At 44.6% G+C, this 22,560-nt stretch overlaps 1 long non-coding RNA gene across 1 annotated transcript; it reads left to right on the top strand.

The window, feature by feature from the left end:
- The first annotated feature begins 8,026 nt into the window (after positions 1-8,026).
- On the top strand, positions 8,027-14,055 carry LOC120394296. The gene is made up of 3 exons (XR_005592252.1): positions 8,027-8,054; positions 11,245-11,268; positions 13,902-14,055. It is a non-coding gene; the product is annotated as an uncharacterized LOC120394296 (long non-coding RNA).
- The last annotated feature ends 8,505 nt before the right edge of the window (positions 14,056-22,560 follow it).

Here is a 22,560-nt window from a genome sequence, read left to right on the forward strand (position 1 = left end):
CATAATGGAAAATCACACCAAGAAAAGGACTCCCATATTTCAGAATCTGGAGTTTCAGGTGCTACTTTATAAATAGGTCGTCATACACCCAGGTATGATTATCTCTAATTCTTATCTTGAGGGATCAGAGTCACAAAAGGAAGCTCCCATATTCTGGAGGTTAAACTCACTCCTGTGAAGCAAGGATAGGGGGGCTCTTTCCTTTCACAGAACTCTCTGGGGCCATGTCTACAATACAGACTTCTGCTGGCATAGCTCTATCTGGATAGGTAATAACTGGAGATATACCAATCTCCTAGAACTGGAAAGGACCTTGAAGGGTCATGGAGTCCAGCCCCCTGCCTTCACTAGGCAGGACCCATTTGCCCCAGCTCCTAAGTGGCCTCCTCAAGGATTGAGCTCACAACCCTGGGTTTAGCAGACCAATGCTCAAACCACTGAGCTATCCCTCCCCCCTTATTGGATGGGGTGCAATAAAGTTTATGTCAGCATATGCATCATCTACCCTAGGGCCAATGCAGTCATAGGTTCCATAGTATAGACATGGCCTCATTTCCCTTTCAGAGGAGAATAGGCTATACCAGCAAAAGCACACTAGTATACTGGTAGAACTGTACTGAGAAAGCGCTTCTAGTGTAGAAATGGCTGGAAACGCTATTGCCATTGTGAGGAATCAACAACATGGAAATGGCATTGGAGAAGGAGTTTCTTGATCCTGCCCTATTTCTTTACAGGCGGTTGCACGTCCGGTTGGAGGTCTTGTTGATGTGAGTACTCAAAATTACTTTGCTGTCCAGCTCTTCTATATTATCACAGTATCTCTTAGCAAGCCTGAACCCTAAGCCCAGTGGTCAACTGGAATAGCCAGTTGGAAAGAGTGAGGTAAAACACAAAGCAATGGGCTTCCTATTCCAACGAGTGCACATAAGAATTACAGATCTCCAGCTGATATAAATGATCTATAGCTTCACCGGAGTCAACGGGCCAGATTCCGAATGAGTGTAAACAGGGGTGAAAGTAACTTACAGGACTTACCAGTACAGCCGGAGTCCTGAGGGGAGTGTGGCCTTATCCGGAAGAGGTGTGGCTTCTCAAGATTTAAAGGCCTTGGCCTATTGCCATTGTGAGGAATCAACAACCTTGAAATGGCATTGGAGAAGGAGTTTCTCGATCCTGTCCTATTTCTTTACAGGCGGTTGCACGTCCAGTTGGAGGTCTTGTAAGGGTGAGTATTCAAACTTAGTTTGCTATCCAACTGTTTAATATAATCATTCCAGAGGACATGCTTCCCATGCTGATGACTGCTTCTGCTCGACAATGATCCAAAGCAATGTGTGGACTGATACACGTTCATTTTCATCACCTGACTCAGATGCTACCAACAGAAGGTTGATTTTCTCTTTGGGTGGTTCGGGTTTTGTAGTTTCCACATCTGAATGTTGCTCTTTTAAGACTTCTGACAAAATGTTCCACACCATGTCTCTCTTAGATTTTGGAAAACACTTCAGATTCTTAAGCCTTGGATTGAGGGTTGAGTGCTATCTTTAGAAATCTCACATTGGTATCTTTTGTGTTTTGTAAAATCTGCAGTGACAGTGTTCTTAAAACCAACAGTATGTGCTGGGTCCTGATTCGAAACTGCTATAACATGAAATATATGGTAGAATGTGGGTAGAACACAGAGCAGGAGACATACAATCTCCCACAAGGAGTTCAGTCACAAATTTAATTAACACTTTTTTTTTTTAACAAGTGTCACGAGCATGGAAGCATTTCCTCTGGAATGGTGGCTGAAGCATGAAGGGGCATATGAATGTTTAGCATATCTGGCATGTAAATACCTTGTAATGCTGGCTACAAAAGTGCCATGCGAACGCCTCTTCTCACTTTCAGGTGTAAATAAGAAGCAGGTAGCAGTATCTCCCGTAAATGAAAACAAACTTGTTTGTCTTAGCGATTGGCTGAACAAGAAGCAGGATTGAGTAGAATTGTAGGCTCTAAAGTTTTACATGGTTCTGGTTTTGAGTGCAGTTATTTTAAAATAAAATCTACATTTGAAAGTTGCACTTTCACACAAAAGAGACTGAATTACAGTACTTGTATGAAGTGAAGTGAAAAATACTATTTCTTTATATCAGAAGGATAGTACAGGTCGTGCTGGTGTGGGAGTGGCATTAGATGTGAAAAAACAGAGTCAAATGAAGTAAAAATCTTAAATGAACCAAACTGTACCACAGAATCGCTATGGATAGTAATTCCATATACAACCAACCACCTGACCAAGATAGAGATAGTGACTGAAATGCTCAGAGAGCTTAGAGAGTTGTATAAAAAAAACAACTCAGATAATAACGGGGGATTTCAACTATCCCCATATTGACTGGGTACATGTCATCTTAGGACGGGACGCAGATATCACGTTTCTTGACACCTTAAATGACTACATCTTGGAGAAGCTAGTCCTGGAACCCCCAAGACGAGAGGCAGTCTTTGATTTAGTCCTAAGTGGAGCACAGGATCTAGTCCAAGGGGTGAATATAGCTGGACTGCTTGGTAATTGTGACCATAATATAATTAAATTTAACATTCCTGTGTTGGGGAAAAAAACACAGCAACCCAGCATGGTAGCATTTAATTTCAGAAAGGGGAACACCACAAAGAAAGAGGAAGTTAGTTAAACAGAAATTAAGAGGTACAGTGCCAAATATGAAATCCCTTCAGGTTGCAGGGAAACTTTTTAAAAACACTATAATAGAAGCTCAACTTAAATGTACACCCCAAATTAAAACACATAGTTAGAGAACCATAAAAGTGCCACCGTGGCTAAACAACTAAGTAAAAGAAGCACTGAGAGGCAAAAGGCATCCTTTAAAAAGTGGAAGTTAAATCCTACTGAGGAATATAGGAAGGAGAATAAACTCTGGCAAGTGAAGTATAAAAATATAATTAGGAAGGACAAAAAAGAATTTGAAGAACAGCTAGCGAAAGACTCAAAAAGTAAGAGCAAAAATTTTTTGAAGTAGATCAGAAGCAGGAAGCCTGCTAAACAACCATTGGGGCCACTGGACGACCGAGATGCTAAAGGAGCACTCAAGGATGATAAGGCCATTGCGGAGAAACTAAATGAATTCTTTGCATCTGTCTTCATGGCTGAGGATGTGAAGGAGATTCCCAAACCTGAGCCATTCTTTTTAGGTGACAAATCTGAGGAACTGTCCCAGATTGAGGTGTCATTAGAGGAGATTTTGGAACAAACTGATAAATTAAACAGTAATAAGTGTTCTCTGGGAACTCAAATGTGAAATTGCAGAACTACTAACTGTGATATGTAACCTATCATTTAAATCACTTTCTGTACCAGATGACTGGAGGATAGCTAATGTGACACAATTTTAAAAAAAAAATGACTCAAAAGGTGAGCTCGTAATTACAGGCCGGTAAACCTAACTTCAGTGCCAGGCAAGCTGGTTGAAACTATAATAAAGAACAGAATTACCAGACACTTAGATGAACACAATTTGTTAGAGAAGAGTCAATATGGTTTTTGTAAAGAGAAATCATGCCTTACCCATCTATTAGAATTCTCTGAGGGGTCAACAAGCATGTGGGCAAGGGGGATCCAGTGGATATAGTGTACTTAGATTTCCAGAAAGCCTTTGACAAGGTCCCTCATCAAAGGTTCTTAAGCAAAGTAAGCTGTCATGGTATAAGAGGGAAGTTTCTCTCATGGATCAGTAACTGGTTAAAAGTTAGGAAACAAAGGGTAGGAATAAATGGTCAGTTTTCAGAATGGAGAGATGTAAATAGTGGTGCCCTGCAGGAGTCTGTACTGGGACCAGTACTACTCAACATATTCATAAACAATCTGGAAAAAGGGATAAACAGTGAGGTGGCAAAATCTGCAGATGATACAAAACTACCCAAGATATTTAAGTCCAAAGCAGACTGTGAAGAGTGACAAAGGGATCTCACAAAAACTAGGTGACTGGGCAACAAAATGGCAGATGAAATTCAATGTTGATAAATGCAAAGTAATGCACATTGGAAAAAATAATCCCAACTAGAATATAAAACAATACGGTCTAAATTAGCTGTTGCCACTCAAGAAAGATTTTTTTCCAATGAAAATTATGAAAAATAAAACCAAAAATATTTTTAATTTTGTTGGTTCCCCAGATTCTTGTTTGCAAATAGAATTCAAATTCTATTTTTCTTTGAAATTTGCAACAAACACAATTTTTCAAACAGCTCCATAAAAGAAGAAAGAGGAGAAAGAAAATGAAAAAATGCAAAACTTTTTCATTTCTGATTTTGTCAAATTTTTTTTGACAATTTGCTTGCAAAAATTCATTACGAAAAATGTTGATCATCTCTAATCCGTATCTTGAGGAGCAGAGTCATGAAAGGAAGCTCCCATATTCCAGACGCTGGAAGTTAATTTCACCCCTGAGAAGCATGGATAGGGGGACTGTTTCCCATCGCAGAGCTGTCTGGGGCCAAGTCCACAGTACAGATTTCTGCTGGCATAGCTCGATCTGTATGGGGTACGAAGAGGTTTGATTCCTTATTGACGTAGCTGCACTGGCAAAAAGTCATAGAATCATAGAAGATTAGGGTTGGAAGAGACCTCAGGTGGTCATCTAGTCCAACCGTCTACTCAAAGCAGGACCAACTCCAACTAAATCAACCCAGCCAGGGCTTTGTCAAGCCGGGCCTTAAAACCTCTAAGGATGGAGATTCCACCACCTCCGTAGGTAACCCATTCCAGTTCTTCACCACCCCCCTAGTGAAATAGTGTTTCCTAATATCCAACCTAGACCTCCCCTACTGCAACTTAAGACCATTCCTCCTTGTTCTGTCACCTGCCACCACTGAGAACAGCCAAAGCTCCATCCTCTTTGGAATGTCCCTTCAGGTAGTTGAAGGCTGCTATCAAATCCCCCCTCACCCTTCTCTTCTGCAGATTAAACAAGTCCAGTTCCCTCAGCCTCTCCTCGTAAGTCATGTGCCCCAGCCCCCTAATCATTTTTGTTGGAGAGAGTCCAGTGGAGGGCAATTCGTCTACATCTTTTCTGTGGTGGGGGGGCCCAAAACTGGACGCAATACTCCAGATGTGGCCTCACCAGTGCCGAACAGAGGGGAATAATCGCTTCCCTTGATCTGCTGGCAATGTTCCTACTAATGCAGACCAATATGCCGTTAGTCTTCTTGGCAACAAGGACACACTGCTGACTCATATCCAGCTTCTCATCCACTGTAATCCCAAGGTCTTTTTCTCCAGACCTGCTGCTTAGCCAGACGGTCCCCAGCCTCTAGCAGTCCATGGGATTCTTCTGTCCTAAGTGCAGGACTCTGCGCTTATCCTTGTTGAACCTCATCAGATTTCTTTTGGCACAATCCTCCAATTTGTGTAGGTCACTTTGGACCCTATCCCTACCCGCCAGCATATCGATCTCTCCCCCCAGCTTAGTGTCATCTGCGAACTTGCTGAGGGTGCAATCCATCCCACCATCCAGATCATTAATAACAAACAAAGCCGGCCCCAGGACCGACCCTTGGGCACTCCGCTTAATACCAGCTGCCAGCTAGACATCGAGCCCTTGAGCCTGACATCCTAGCCAGCTTTCTATTCACCTTACAGTCCATTCATCCAATCCATACTTTTTTTAACTTGTTGGAAAGAATACTGTGGGACACCATAACAAAAGCTTTGCTAAAATCAAGATATATGATGTCCACTACTTTCCCCATATCCACAGAGCCAGTTATCATCATAGAAGGCAATCAGGTGGGTCAGGCATGACTACTGTAACTGCAGTTATACCCAGCAAAACTGTGCTTTTGCTGGTATTGCTGGGCCTGGTGTACACTGCAATGTTCTGCCAACATCACTATATCAGCTAGCCGTGTGAAAAACACTATGCTGAAAAATCTCCAGCATGGAGGCAACTATACTGACACAAGAGTGAGTCTCTCAGCTTACTGAACGTCAAGCGGGGAGGTGGTGTTATGATGTCGGAACAGGTCAGCATATGCAGCCTGTACTCTAGGGGCTGTGCAGGCATATGCTCTGTAATGTAGATATGGTGTAATTTCAGAGGAGAATATGCTATACCAGCAAAAGCACACTAGTATACTGGTAGAACTGTACTAACAAAGCGCTTCTAGTGTAGAACTGGCTGGTAACGCTATTGCCATTGTGAGTAATCAACAACCTTGAAATGGTATTGGAGAAGGGAGAGTTTTTTGATCCTGGTCTTTGTCCTTACAGGATGTTGTGAGTCCAGTTGGAGAAGCTCTTGGGGTGAGTACTCAACATTACTTTGCTGTCCCGCTGTTTTATACAATCATTCCAGAGGACATGCTTCCATGCTGATGACTGGTTCTGCTTGATAATGATCCAAAGCAGTGCGGACTGATGCACGTTCATTTTCATCATCTGGGGCAGATGTTACCAACAGAAGGTTGATTTTCTTTTTGGGCGGTTCGCATTCCGTAGTTTCCGCATCGTAGTGTTGCTCTTTAAAGACTTCTGACGACATATTCCCACATCTCATCCCTCTCAGATTTTGGAAAGCACTTCAGATTTTTAAACCTTGGGACGAGTGTTGTAGCTATCTAATTATCATGCCTGACTAATCTAATTGCCTTCTATGATTAGATAACCGGCTCTGTGGATGAGGGGAAAGCAGTGGATGTGCTATTTCTGGACTTTAGCAAAGCTTTTGATACAGTCTCCCACAGTATTCTTGCCAGCAAGTTAAAGAAGTATGGGCTGGATGAATGGACAGTAAGGTGGATAGAAAACTGGCTAGATGGTCGGGCTCAACGAGTAGTGATCAATGGTTCCATGTCTAGTTGGCAGCCGGTATCAAGTGGAGTGCCCTAAGGGTCGGTGCTGGGGCCGGTTTTATTCAATATCTTCATTAACGATCTAGAGGATGGTGTGGACTGCACCCTTAGCAAGTTTGCAGATGACACTAAACTGGGAGGAGTGGTTGATACGCTGGAGGGTAGGGATAGGATACAGAGGGACCTAGACAAATTAGAGGATTGGGCCAAAAGAAATATGATGAGGTTCAACAAGGACAAGTTCAGAGTCCTGCACTTAGGATGGAAGAATCCCATGCACTGCTACAGACTAGGGACCGAATGGCTGGGCAGCAGTTCTGCAGAAAAGGACCTAGGGGTTACGGTGGACGAAAAGCTGAATATGAGTCAACAGTGTGCCCTTGTTGCCAAGAAGGCTAATGGCATTTTGGGTTGTATAAGTAGGGGCATTTCCAGCAGATCGAGGGATGTGATCATTCCCCTCTACTTGGCACTGGTAAGGCCTCATTTGGAGTACTGTGTCCAGTTTTGGGCCCCACACTACAAGAAGGATGTGGATAAATTGGAGAGAGTACAGCGGAGGGCAACAAAAATGATTAGGGGGCTGGAGCACATGACTTACGAGGAGAGGCTGAGGGAACTGGGATTGTTTAGCCTGCAGAAGAGAAGAATGAGGGGGGATTTGATAGCTGCTTTCAACTACCTGAAAGGGGGTTCCAAAGAGGATGGATCTAGACTGTTCTCAGTGGTAGAAGATGACAGAACAAGGAGTAATGGTCTCAAGTTGCAGAGGGGGAGGTTTAGGTTGGATATTAGGAAAAACTTTTTCACTAGTAGGGTGGTGAAGAACTGGAATGGGTTATCTAGGGAGGTGGTGGAATCTCCTTCCTTAGAGGTTTTTAAGGTCAGGCTTGACAAAGCCCTGGCTGGGATGATTTAGTTGGGTTTGGTCCTGCTTTGAGCAGGGGGTTGGACTAGATGACCTCCTGAGGTCCCTTCCAACCCTGAGATTCTATGATTCTATCTTTAGAAATCTCACCTTGGGTACGTTCTTTGTGTTTTGTCAAATTTGTCAAAGCGCTGCTAGTGTAGAACTGGCTGATAACGCTATTGCCATTGTGAGGAATCAACATCATTGAAATTATATTGGAGAAGGGAGAGTTTTTTGATCCTGGTCTATGTCCTTACAGGGTGCTGTGCGTCCAGTTGGAGGTCTTCTTAGGGTGAGTACTGAAAATTATTTCGCTGTCCAGCTGTTTTATATTATCTCAGTACCTCTTAGCAAGTCTGAACCCTGAGCCCATTGTTTAGCTGGAATAGCCTAGACACACGTGGAAAGAGTGAGGGAAAAACACAAAGCTATGGGCTTCCAAGTCCCACAGGGGTGTCTAAGAGTTAATTCAAGTGTTCTTCGCAATTTCAATTCTCCCATTCTACAATTAGGCAATTATTGCATTTCTGTGGTCTCTCTTCATTATGACCAAGTCCCAGATGGAGTCATACATATTGTGATCTGTGATTCATTGGAAATCCTGTGAATCTGCATACCTGAGACTGGGGATAATAGTGTCCCCAAAGGCAATCGCATACGTGACCTCATGTATACAAGGGAGCAGATTCCCAGATGATGTAAATTGGTGTTGCCCCAATAAAAGAAGTGGGGACAGATCAACAATTCAGGTGTCAGTCATCTATAGCTCAATGAAAATTAATGGGGCCAAATGCCTAACTGATGGAAATCAGTCTTAGCTCCAATAAAGTGAGTGATGCTAGATTCCTGGTTGGTGGAAATGATCTATACAACTCCAGGGGAGTCAATGCGCCATATTCCAAATGGGTGTAAATCCACATCTCTGTATTGGAGATGTACCAGAATAAAATGATGTAGCTCCACTGGAGTTAGAGCAGTGGTTCGCAGCATCAGTGGGGCTGTGCCTGTGAGTACTCAAATTCACTTTGCTTTACGAGCCTGCTACGTTACCCTGATAATTTTAACAGAGGCCAGGTTAAGTGATGGAAGCCCATTCCCTTAACGGGTAGCAACTGGCAGTCCTAGCTTCTCGCATGATGGTAAATCAGACCAACAATATGGTTCTCATTGTTACAGAATCCCCAGGGTGCAGCCTGCAACTGTGGGACCGCTGTGCCCCCTCAACCCCCTCCAGCCTGGGCTGTCTCTCACAATGCCTTGCTAGTAACCAGCAGCAAACCCCTCCAGTTGCTGTTATTACTCAGCACAACCACATGTGGAGCCCCACACCTGGCTAGATTGCATGAATGCTTCCAGAGCCATTCATGAATCACACAGAGAAAGGCACCAGCCAAATCCCCTCAGCTCCCAGCACTGTACCTCAGGAATATACTATCTTGCACTGCTCAAGATGAGCAGTGCAAATTTATTAATTGGTACACCACTTCATCAATGGAAAGTGGATATACATCCACTTTGCAAATCTGCAGTCTAAGCTCTCAACCCTATTAGCCTGGCTAACATCTAGATTAAGCAGCTTTTCTCACCCCAGTGGATATTGCAGTCCTTTATGTACACTGTACGGATTTCACCTGGGCCAGTCTCCTCTGCTGGAGTCTTTAGTCTTCTGTGAAAAGAACAGGAGGACTTGTGGCACCTTTGAGACTAACAAATTTATTTGAGCATAAGCTTTCGTGGGCTACAGCCCACTTCTTCGAATGCACAGAGTGGAACATATATTGAGGAGATATATAGACACATATAGAGAGCATAAAAAGGTGGGAGTTGTCTTACCAACTCTGAGAGGCCAATTAAGTAAGAGAAAAAACTTTTGAAGTGATAATCAAGATACCCCAGTACAGACAGTTTGATAACAAGTGTGAGAATACTTACAAGTAAATCACCAGCCTTGCTGGACAATGGCTGGTGAGGTATGTTCAACTTACAAGTATTCTCACACTTGTTATCAAACTGTCTGTACTGGAGTATCTTGATTATCACTTCAAAAGTTTTTTTCTCTTACTTAATTGGCCTCTCAGAGTTGGTAAGACAACTCCCAACTTTTTATGCTCTCTCTATGTGTCTATATATCTCCTCAATATATGTTCCATTCTGTGCATTCGAAGAAGTGAGCTGTAGCCCACGAAAGCTTATGCTCAAATAAATTTGTTAGTCTCAAAGGTGCCACAAGTCCTCCTGTTCTTTTTGCAGATACAGACTAACATGGCTGCTGCTTTGATACCAGTCTTCTGCGAGTGTCTTTGTTGCTTGCAGCATAGGTGGGGGCAGGAGAAAGGCCAGGCACTGGGCTCCTGTGTCATGAGTCCCCAGGCAAGGTTGAGCAATTCCCTTGGTGTGGCCTCATGCAGGTGAGTCATTGCATTGTAGCTCCCTTGCTGGACAATGGCTGGTGATGTCTGTTCAACAGCACCCACCCCGGCGTTGGTTACCTCCCTTGTCATTGTCTCTGTGTAGCTAGTATCTGGGCGCCTCCCAAACCCACAGCATATTTTAGTGAAAACATACAGCACAATTCTTAGATAGAACAATGTCTTTCAGCAGATCATATCCTTTCTCCTGATACCGAACCACACATGCTTTATATGCAAGATCAGACTTATATAAAACTGAGGAATATGGGGGTTACAGGATACTCCGCCAAGGTATAGAGAGTGTCACACCAATGGTTCAAAATCTAGAGTTTCAGGTGTTGCTTTATAACCCGGTGGTCAAGATCAATCTATAGCTGCCGTTCTCCGTGTCTCTGTCCCTTGCCCAAAGGGACGCAGCACTGGGCCCGTACAAATGCTGCTGGTAACAATGAAAGTAATGGTAGGAGTAACATACTCTCTATTATAATGACGATTTTCCTCTCAGAAATATGATCTGACATGTCTGCGCTTTCCTCTTTGCCCAAAGGTGAACTGTTCAGGGACAGTATCTTAGCATTCTCTGTAGCTGAGTTTGGATTGTCCGCATGAGCAGGAAGGAGGATAAAAGGTTCTCCTCACTTATTAAAAACATTCTTTACATCTATTATTGTGTTTAGATGGATTAAAAGCACCTTTTGTCCAAGTCTCAGATTCAGTGTGTACATATGGTTCTAAGAAGTTTGCGTGCTGGAGAAATAGAGGCCCTCACTGACTGAGATTAGCTTATTATGCCATTTCCCTTACGCATTCAGGCCAACAGGAGGAAAAGTTGTCACTCATTTAGGGGGTCTCACAGTTGTGGGTTTCAAGTACAGATTCCTGGGGCTCGATTTCAAAAGGTGCCAAGCACCCTGGGCTACAAAAGAAGTCAGTAGGGGCTCTGGGACAATTTGCCATGACACAAGCACCTCAGTTGCTTCTGCCAGGGATAGGAGCTAACCAGCCTCATTCCAATGACACAGGAAGTCAATTGAAACAAATAACTTTCTTTGGTTTTTTTTTCCCCTAAAGGGTATACTGGGGAAATGATCTGTGGTGAGTATCTCAAGTTCTTTCTCTTGGAGAATCTCTTGCATTATCTTGGCAGCTCTCATAATGGGAATTGAGACTGGAGCCATTTGAGTTAAAGGAGGCACCCTTAGTATATATCATGGTACAACCTCAGTGAAAGGGAAAAAGTGCCTTCCTTTCTTGCTGTTGCACGCCAGCCCTGACACAGAAAAGTTCCACACCGAGCAGCATCTGCGAATGGCATGAAACTGTTTGTTTCAGCTGCTGCCTTTAGTCCATGCCAAGAAGTAACAACTAGCGAGCAGAAACCAAGTTTTACCTTTTCGTTTATGAGGGGTTATTTTCCTGATTGTCTGGTAGTTAGAGGGGATGGGTAAGTGCCAGGCTCAAATTCATGTTAATAACAGAGAACATCACTAGAACAATTCATAGGTTCATACATTTTAAGGCCAGAAAGGACCATTCCATTCAGCTGGTCTGACTTCCTGCATAACACAGTCAAGGGAATTTCATCCAGTCATTCTTGCAACGAGCCCATGATTTCTAGGTAAGCTAGGGCATGCATTAAAGAATGTATCAGAGGGGTAGCCATGTTAGTCTGGATCTGTAAAAGTAGCAAAGAGTCCTGTGGCACCTTATAGACCAACAGACGTATTGGAGCATGAGCTTTCGTGGGTGAACACAATAGCAGATTTAAAGATAGCCTTCCTGCAGCAAAAAAACTTAAGGACCAGACTTCAAAGAGAAACTGCTGAGCTTCAGTTCATCTGCAAATTTGACACCATCAGCTCAGGATTAAACAAAGACTGTGAATGGCTTGCCAACTACAAAAGCAGTTTCTCCTCCCTTGGTGTTCACACCTCAACTGCGAGAAGAGGGCTACATCCGCCCCGATTGAACTAACCTCTTTATCTCCAGCCTGATTCTTGCTTGCCTATATATACACCTGCCTCTGGAAATTTCCACTACATGCATCTGACAAAGTGGGCATTCACCCACGAAAGCTCATGCTCCAATATGTCTGTTGGTCTATAAGGTACCACAGGACTCTCTGCTGACATTAAAGAAAGATATCCTGTGTAAAGTCCTCACCACCGCCTACATGTTTTAAGACTGGAAGTTGCGTTTTCAAAAGTGAGGTTCACTTTGGCACTTCATATCCCTGGACTTTCACCTGGACTCAGGCTCCTAAGTGCCTGCGTCAATTTTGAATCTGAGACTTGGACTCCTAAGTCACTTAGTTGCTCATGCAAATGTTATGCGAAGACTTGATTGACAGACTTCAAGTGATGGAGATTCCACCTTGTCTCTTGGTAACTTCCCCGTTTGATGGTTGCATTCATGTAATAGGGAATGGGTCCAGTTCACCTGTAAAAAGTTAGGTGCCTCCCAGTGGGCCCTGATAGAGGGCTCCTGGCCTCTAAAAAGACTCAGGCAGCAGCTGAGAAAGGAGTCAGGTTGGAGAAGCAGGGAGCTGTTAAGAATTGCTAGGAGAGCTCTATCTGAGAAAGCAGTAATGGAAGATGTTGGGGAAGAGACCTGTGCAGACAGAGAACTTCCAAGAGCTGTTAGCATAGTGCTGTGGATGGCAGCTATTGGAGAGAACTGGCCAGAGCAGGAAAACCCTGCTGGACAGAAGCTGTGTGCAGAGGTCCCTAGGTAAAGGAGATAAACTAGCTCAGTCAGGGCAGCCTACGCCAAGAAGAAGAGGGTTGTTTCTAGACCAAGGCTCTCAGGAGATGTTGCTTAGCAGCGGTAGGACTCACAGGCAAAGGAGCCTGAAGTGTGGAACATTGTGGGGAGCCCTCTCGCAGAAGACCTGAACTGAGGGCTCTGGGAGAAGAAAGGTGAGAAGGATGGAGAATCACCAGAGATGTGGAGGCCCTAGAATAGGGGCCCAAAAGAACTGGGGAACAGTGTGCTTGTTGACTCTCAGGAGCACAGGCGCCAATTCCATGGGTGCTCTGGGGCTTCCGTTAGCCAAACCGGGAAGAATGTGCCGCGTAGCAGCACTGGCTTTGTGACATGCTTCCTCTCCTCAATCACTTTCCCTGATTTCACATCAGCCACTTCACCACCAGGTTCATGCACCACAGATCAGGAGCAGGGCAGAGGGCTACTCTCAACATCGCGGGGCTGCCCCCTTCAAACACACATGGCTTCTTCCCCTGCCCTCCTGTCACCCTCTCCACTGAATGCAATGCTGGGAAGTGCAATGCTGTCTCATTGAAACAGCATCCCCATGGCAGGCAGAATAAACTGTCCCTCTCTGTGTAAATACTGACACAGTGACAGGGATCTGATGAGTGTGCGAACCAGCAAATAAACCAGTGGCAGCTCAAATCCCCCAAAGAAAGTTTTAATTTCTAAAATAACCCTTCCCTTTAATAAATCCAAGAGGTCAGTTCCAGCCCTCCCAGATCTCCCCTTGCTCTCTTCTCCCTCATTTCCCCATCCAATGTACATTGCCCCATCAATAGCAGTTTGTAAAGGGCACGGCCGTACAATGCACAATACTGTAAGTGGAATGCTGGCTGCCACACACAGCTGTATGGAGCTAGAATGGGACTAATCTCCTTCAGGGAGTGGGGGAGGGCTCTTGTCTGATCCCTTGTGGGTTTCTGGGACCATCATGACCGTTTGCCATCTCTCCCCAGGACTAAGAATTATGAATTAATAACTCAAATGCTGACGAAACCGGATTGGCTGACTTCGATGATGACACCTGCCATTATGCTTCCTGAGCTGCTGCTTCACAACTCTCTCACCAATCAAATGCTGACTGAAAATCATGAATCATACTGAATGGGCCTCTAGCTGATTACTGTACAGTCATTGATTTTTTTATGCTTTTTGATGTAACAGGGAGCGGAAGGACACTGAGCTCTGTCCTGCAGCTGCCCTGGGGGATGGCAAGAGCTTTGCAAAAATTAAAATAAATACAAATGCACAAAAAATGTTCAGTAGCTGTTGGTTTTTTACTTTTTAGTAAAGTAAATTTCCTTCCAGGCTGGCATAGGATTAGCTCCACTGTAAAGGCTGACACTATTGTTAGTCAATTCTAAACTCCTTGTAGACAATGATTACTATATCAGGGGGAAAGACACTCTGTTCTCCAGTATTGCTCCCTCTCCCTCAGTGGGGAAACCAGGAAAGCAGCAGCACTGGGGAAAATGAATAGTGGAGTGACACACAAATCCAGAAGAGCAGGAGAGAAGAGTATCTGTAAACTGAGCTACAGAACTACATTAACAGGGCTGTGACCGAGAGAACATGTGGAAAGTTTTCCTTTCAGGGTAGATGTTCCAGCACATAATCCCTTAAAGTCTAGAGGTGCCTCCTTGCACTCCATAAAATGATCCTTTTCCAGAACAGTTACATTCTTTTGGCATGAATATCAGACAAGAAACCACTCCCATTAAATCAACCCATAAACTGCACCTTAGTCTTGCTTCTTCAAAGGACACAGATTATAGATAAATTCATGAGAAGGTTTAATTTGTTCTAAATTACTTGGGCTTCAGCCTCTTCCACTGGCTTCTCAGCCTCATCCAGCCGAGCTCCCTAAGTCTGGACTGTCACCCTCTATCCTTAATGTGAGACACAAAATCTCTTCCCCAAAAGACATTGGGGTTGGGATTTGCAAAGAATTCTAAAGGTGTTAGGGAAGCAGGATGTTGCATTGATGCCTCTCAGGCGGGCACTGGACAGAGCCCAGCAATCAATGTGATTGGTAGCAAAGTCATTTATTTCTCTCCAGCATGCTCTTATATACAATTATGGCAGGCAATCAAGCAATTGCTAATTGGTTAATAAGATACACACAGGCACAGCTATAACTTCATAGGGTAATTGTCATCCTGTACAACTTTCTGATTTATTATCCTGTTTACTGCCTACTGGCAGATGAGAACCAGCCCAAGGCCAGCATCTCACTACACAGTTCACAGCCTAATTAGCCCGTCCTTGAAGCCTAAACAAATCAGTTTCTCACATACCCATCTGCCAAGTTCCCACATCTCCCCCCTTTTCTCAAAATCAAAAAGAAAAGGAGAGAAGGCATTAGCAATACATTCCCAACTTATAAAATCAATACTACAATCTACACAAGCCAAAGCTAAAAGGCAAATAAAAACACCAGCTGCCTAACTAAACCGTAACAATATCTTCCGCAGTGCCCTGCTCTTACCTATTACATCCCTCCTCCAGGTAACATAAGTGGCCCAAGGGGCCAGGAGGGTCCCGCCAAGGTGCGTGCCACGCAACAGCAACGGCGGCCACACAAAATAGCAAAATACAAAAGGCAAACAGCAAAAATACACAGCATGCTTAGAATTAAAACCAAACCAAAACCAAATAATATTTCCTTATTCTATAGGGCTCACCTATAACCATGCAATTCATAACATACAACATTAAACAAAACAAACATAAATACCAAAAATAAAACAAAATAAATGGTGTAAATTCTGCAGGGTTCCCCCCTTCTCTATTGCACACCAACCTGTGACAAATTTCTGTTACCAAATCATCCCTCAAATGTCAGGTGATCAAACTGACACTGGGGGGGGGGGTCCTAGAGAAAACACACCATAAAGCACATTTTAAATCTCCATTAAAAATAACACAACAACAATTCTGGCCAGAAAACAAACACCACAAGACAAAACATAAAACACAAAACACAAATTTTAACTCTGTAAGTAAATGCATGGTACATTAAACGCTATTCAGCTGGCATCAATCTTCATTACTTAAAATATACAAATACCCTATTAATTTCAGGCAAAACAGGGGAATTACTTCATCAATTAAATCATTGACAGTAATACAATTGCATCCTGGCTTGCTTCTAAATTCAAAGCTATTGACAGCTTAAAGTTTTTTACTTTTAACTTCTGCTTTCAAACACTGAAGAAAAACATCACCACTTATATGCCCTTAAGCCTAATACAATTTCAATTACATAGCACTATATACATTCTTCAGCTAATGCAACAAAATTGTTTATAACCAAACAATTGCAAACTAATTACTTTGCCTAAATTTATTTACAAACATTTCAAAAACACCAAAAACTTTTCTCTTGAGCATCTTTACAAAATTCAACTGCTGTTCCCTCTAGCAACCACAGAATTAACTTTTTACTCTCCTTAAAAATTACAAGCTTGTCTTCCAACAGCCACTTACTAATCCAAATCAGCATTCCAAATATTCTCCTGAATATTTGAAATGCCCATGCTTGTGCTTAATTACCTTGCTTTTCACTACACCCTTAAAAGTTTCCAACCTGCTTTCCAATTTCTTAGTCTGTTGCCTACCCGCCTGGGCCTGATCCTTTTTTCCTCTCCAAGTTCTCTGTCTGTTGCCTGCCCGCCTGGGCCCGATCCTTATTTCTTCTTGCTAAACCGTCCCGGCTATGGACACTAGCTTGTTCCACAACCAATTAGCTAGGAGGGTGTACTTTTTAACTAGCCCCCATCCTTCTGGTCTCTTCAGTGAATAGTTATCTGTACTTTCCCACCGTGGGGCTACATTCTCAAAAATATAACTTTAATTACAGCAGCTGCTTCCAGCCTATCTATTTTAATATAGGCTACATCTAGTATCAAGCAATCTTACAGCTACCAATAATCAGCACATAACACAACAATTACAAAATCTAATAAGGCTAACAAAAGCACTTTACAAAAGGTACTTTGGGTTACATAGGCCCAAAGCCATCCTCCTAAATTACCTAGATTTATGCCTAATAACACCGTCAACTCCTCCCCCCTTTGAGAATACTCAACAAACTTTTGGCTGAGTTTTCTCAAACTCTAAAAACAAAAAACAATCAAGCTCAAAAAAGCTGGGGTTAAAAATAAGGGGGTAATTAATTCCACATACATCCTCCCCATGGACCCGGCAGGATTCAGTATGTGAGAGCCCTCACCCCCCAACCCAACCGGTCCACAAGCTGGGGAGAAGCACTGCAAATATTTACACTTCCACCCAGACAGTGTCCAGGTATGTCTCTACAACCCCAAATCAGATGGTACTCCTAATGTATCTGTAAGGGCAGAGGGCCATCCTGGTGCTTAAAATCACTCTGAATGGCCATCAGCTGGTTATTCAGGACTAGCTTCCACTGCAATGCTTTCCCAGCCTCAGTGATAGCCCATACCATCTCCGCCAGTAGCTTCTGGGTCCTAAAACCAATGGCAGAAATAACATGTAACTCACCAACTCCAGCCTGTACTTAAATTAGCGGAGTTCCAACAATAGAAAACTAAATAAGGGCAATATCATTTACAATCCAATTAGGGAGGGCAAGACATGCTAAAAAAATTTTTTTTCTCTAGAACACAGGGCGCAGCCTGTAAAATAAACCCCAAAATCCAATTAATACCACATTTCTCAGCAGGAGTCCCAAATTTCTTCCTGCCAGTGTACAATTCTTTGTTTCTTCACCAGGGTCAGTTCTCAATGTCCTTTTAGTCAGGAATTTCTGAACTTTGGCAATGTCAGTGATCTGAGTGTTTTTTCTTCTTTCCCACCACCGTCGTGGTTCAGCTTCTACGGGGGAAAGGTCACCAGCACATCACCCTCTAGTGGTTTTGCTTCTTTCAAAAAAAAATCCAATAACACAATGGGGGCTGCAGCAGACAAGGGAGAGGTTAGCCAGCACATCACCTTGTCCTTTTTTCCTACTATTTAGAAGCACAATGGAGCTAAAAAAGGGAAATAGGCCAATCACCAGTAGGCAAATTCTTCGGATGTGAAGGGGTCTTTTTGCAGTGAGAATCATGGGTCCAAGCAGTCAGTCTCCTGGTTCCAAGACTCCTGGTTCCAGGGCTACTAGGATCTTTGGGCAGCTCTTCCATACCTGTGAGAAGAGACAGCTAACACATTCCGTTAGTGCCTGGCAGGGTTTTGCAGCTCTCATTAGCTTTTTTGGGCCCAGTCAAGCCCCCCTTTGTCTAGGCTGTCCGCCAAGTCTTAGCTGTGCAGCGTCCTTGACTGGGGCCAGAAAAGAATGAGCTTTCTTCGGTTAACTCATTCTGTTCTTATTCCTTCCCTCCTTGGCTTCTTTTAATCTGTGAATCCTGTGTCAGAACACCCAGCTGTTGCTGCTCATACCGGAGAAGCATAACGGTTTTCCCGGCACTGTCCCAGGCTCAGACCAGCCAGCATAGGACGCCTTCTCCAGGCTCCTGCCAAAACAACTTACTTGCTTGTAGGTCCGAACGACCTCCGGGGCCACGGCATGAGCCTCTGCCTGCGCCGTGCACTCCAAAGTCTTCCCGTCCAGGGCTCGCTTCCAGCGGAGCACCTCCTCGTCCTGTGCCCGAAGGGCGGTCAGGAGGAGCCTCTCCAGCTCCCCCTCTTTCCTTAATAAGTGAGTCAGTGCAGCAGGGGAGATTCTTTCCCCCTGTCGGTTCATAATGTGCAATAAAGGCTTCTGTGTTATCTTTTCTTCAGCTGATACAGCGGTACTCATAACTTAGCCGCTCACCCTTCTCCGCCGCGACTTATAGCCGCCCTTCTCCTCCGCGACTTATAGCCGCCGCTTTCCTCCGCGACTTATAGCCGCCCTTCTCCGCCGCGGCTTATAGCCGCTCTCCTCTGGGCTTAGATGCGCCTCTCTTTTCGGACGCCCGGGGGCTTCTCCAGCACTCCCCACCGCAGCTCCTCCGCCTGGAACAGGCCACCGACACTAGGCCACCGACACTATCATCATTCGATTCGAATCACGTCGGGGTCACCATTTGTTGCATCGATGCCTCTCAGGCGGGCACTGGACAGAGCCCAGCAATCAATGTGATTGGTAGCAAAGTCATTTATTTCTCTCCAGCATGCTCTTATATACAATTATGGCAGGCAATCAAGCAATTGCTAATTGGTTAATAAGATACACACAGGCACAGCTATAACTTCATAGGGTAATTGTCATCCTGTACAACTTTCTGATTTATTATCCTGTTTACTGCCTACTGGCAGATGAGAACCAGCCCAAGGCCAGCATCTCACTACACAGTTCACAGCCTAATTAGCCCGTCCTTGAAGCCTAAACAAATCAGCTTCTCACATACCCATCTGCCAAGTTCCCACAGCAGGATACCTAACTTCCATCGGTCTGTCTGAAAATCCCAACCTAGGGCAACAGAATAATATTTTGCAAAGCAGATGGGAGCAGCGCTGCTCTTTTTGATCATTCCACTAACAACATGTCGACCGCTGCTGGAAATAAAAGTGGCAGTTCTCCCTGAACCCCTCTCCACGTTCTCATGACTCTACTGGATTGTGACTGCAGAAGCAGCCACTTCCACGCAACCTGTTAGGAAGCTGTCAAAGCTCTGATCCATTTCCCCACTAGACAGCTGTGAGGAGACCCAGCCACTGGTTTCCATGTCTTCCAAGCCTCCAGAGTCTGAACAGACACGAGCCCAGACACTGCCCCTGTCTTGGAGTCCTTATGTACATGCCGAGGATGCTGATTTATTTAGCACCCCCTCCTGAGAGTTGCAACCAGGAGGTCCAGCCACCCCGTTGCTAGAATCAGTGCTGACTCCTCTGACTCCCCCGTAGCTTAAACTCACCCTCTTCCAGAATCCCACTGAAGATAGGAGCCCTCCAATTTAACTCTTCCCAGCGGCCCATGATAAGGTGAAACATGTAACATGGAGAGACAGACTTTGCATAGGATTCTAAAATACTATTGCACATTACTTAAGCACAAGAAATACACTGAGAGAGCAGATCATATATAAACCCCCAAACATCCTAAACACAATGCCCCTCACTCTGGCTCACCCTTCCCTTGGGAGTCCTTTGGGGACCATCTGTGTTCAGGTAGGCAGGATTCCTCCACCTCATCAACCTCCTGCACCAGTTCCCCTCAGGTTGAATTGGTGACAATGGCCAAAGACCCCAAATAGATCTACTCCTGCCTTTATAACCTTCCAATCCCCGTCAGGTGTGACTCTTGGATCTGTTTCCTCAGGCAATTTCATTGCCAGTGGACCACTCCCTGACAAACTCATCCCCCAGGTTGGGAGTCAGTCTTTATTTCAATAGGGGACCATCCCAATTTAATGACCCTCTACTGTCAGTACTGTATCATTACACCTTCGAATTTCAGTCTACCATGGAGACAAGATCACAGAGAAGACCTCCCATACACACATTCAAAATAGAGTTTGCAATCTAATAAAGTATCAGAGGAGTAGCCGTGTTAGTCTGGTTCTGTAAAAGCAGCAAAGAATCCTGTGGCACCTTATAGACTAACAGACGTTTTGCAGCATGAGCTTTCGTGGGTGAATACCCACTTCTTCGGATGCAAGTGGTGGAAATTTCCTGGGGCAGGTATATATAAGCAAGCAAGAAGCAAGCTAGAGATAACGAGGTTAGATCAATGAGGGAGGATGAGGCCCTGTTCTAGCAGTTGAAGTGTGAAAACCAAGGGAGGAGAAACTGGTTCTGTAATTGGCAAGCCATTCACAGTCTTTGTTTAGTCCTGAGCTGATGGTGTCAAATTTGCAGATGAACTGGAGCTCAGCAGTTTCTCTTTGAAGTCTGGTCCTAAAGTTTTTTTGCTGTAGGATGGCCACCTTAAGATCTGCTATTGTGTGGCCAGGGAGGTTGAAGTGTTCTCCTACAGGTTTTTGTATATTGCCATTCCTAATGTCTGATTTGTGTCCATTTATCCTTTTCCTTAGAGACTGTCCAATTTGGCCGATGTACATAGCAGAGGGGCATTGCTGGGATATGATGGCATATATTACATTGGTGGAAGTGCAGGTGAATGAACCGGTGATGTTGTGGCTGATCTGGTTTGGTCCTGTGATGGTGTTGCTGGTGTAGATATGTGGGCAGAGTTGGCATCGAAGTTTGTTGCATGGATTGGTTCCTGAGCTACAGTTACTATGGTGCGGTGTGCAGTTGCTGGTGAGAATATGCTTCAGGTTGGCAGGTTGTCTGTGGGCGACGACTGGTCTGCCACCCAAGGCCTGTGAAAGTGTGGGATCATTGTCCAGGATGGGTTGTAGATCCCTGATGATGCGTTGTAGGGGTTTTAGCTGGGGACTGTATATGATGGCCAGTGGAGTCCTGTTGATTTCTTTCTTGGGTTTGTCTTCCAGTAGGAGGCTTCTGGGTACACGTCTGGCTCTGTTGATCTGTTTCCTTATTTCCTCGTGTGGGTACTGTAGTCTTGAGAATGCTTGGTGGAGATTTTCTAGGTGTTGGTCTCTGTCTGCGGGGTTAGAGCAGATACGGTTGTACCTCAGTGCTTGGCTGTAGACAATGGATCTTGTGGTGTGTCCGGGATGGAAGCTGGAGGCATGAAGGTAGGCATAGCGGTCGGTAGGTTTTCGGTATAGGGTGGTGTTGATGTGACCATCACTTATTTGCACCGTGGTGTCTAGGAAGTGGACCTCCTGTGTAGATTGGTCCAGGCTGAGGTTGATGGAGGGGTGGAAGCTGTTGAAATCGTGGTGGAATTTTTCCAGAGTCTCCTTCCCATGGGTCCAGATGATGAAGATGTCATCGATGTAGCGTAGGTAGAGAAGGGGCGTGAGTGGATGGGAGCTGAGGAAGCGTTGGTTCCAGGTCGGCCATAAAAATATTGGCATATTGTGGGGCCATACGGGTGCCCATAGCGGTGCCACTGATCTGGAGATATATATTGTCAGCAAATTTGAAATAGTTGTGTGTGAGGATAAAGCCACAGAGCTCAGCAACCAGTTGTGCTTTGGCATCATCAGGGATACTGTTCCTGACAGCTTGTATTCCATCAGTGTGTGGAATGTTTGTGTAGAGAGTCTCTACATCCATGGTGGCCAGGATGGTGTTTTCTGGAAGGTCACCAATGCATTGTAGTTTCCTCAGGAAATCAGTGGTGTCACGGAGATAGCTGGGAGTGCTGGTAGCATAGGGTCTGAGCAGAGAGTCCACATATCCAGACAGTCCTTCAGTGAGAGTTCCAATGCCCGAGATGATGGGGCATCCAGGATTTCCGGGTTTGTGGATCTTGGGTAGTAGATAGAATAACCCTGGTCGGGGCTCTAAGGGTATGTTGATTTGTTCCGGTGTTAGTGTAGGGAGTATCCTGAGTAGATGGTGCAGTTTCTTAGTGTATTCCTCAGTGGGATCTGAGGGAAGTGGCCTGTAGAATTTGGTATTGGAGAGCTGTCTGGCAGCCTCCTTTTGGTAGTTGTTATATCCTTGGGGGCAGCCGGTTTAGGAAGAAATCACTTGAGGCCAGACAGCAGACAGCTAAAAAAACCACCATTTTATTTACAGACTCAGAGAACTCACCCAGCCGGCTGAAGC

Source organism: Mauremys reevesii, unplaced genomic scaffold, assembly GCF_016161935.1.
Source record: "Mauremys reevesii isolate NIE-2019 unplaced genomic scaffold, ASM1616193v1 Contig49, whole genome shotgun sequence".
Lineage (NCBI taxonomy): Eukaryota > Metazoa > Chordata > Testudines > Geoemydidae > Mauremys > Mauremys reevesii.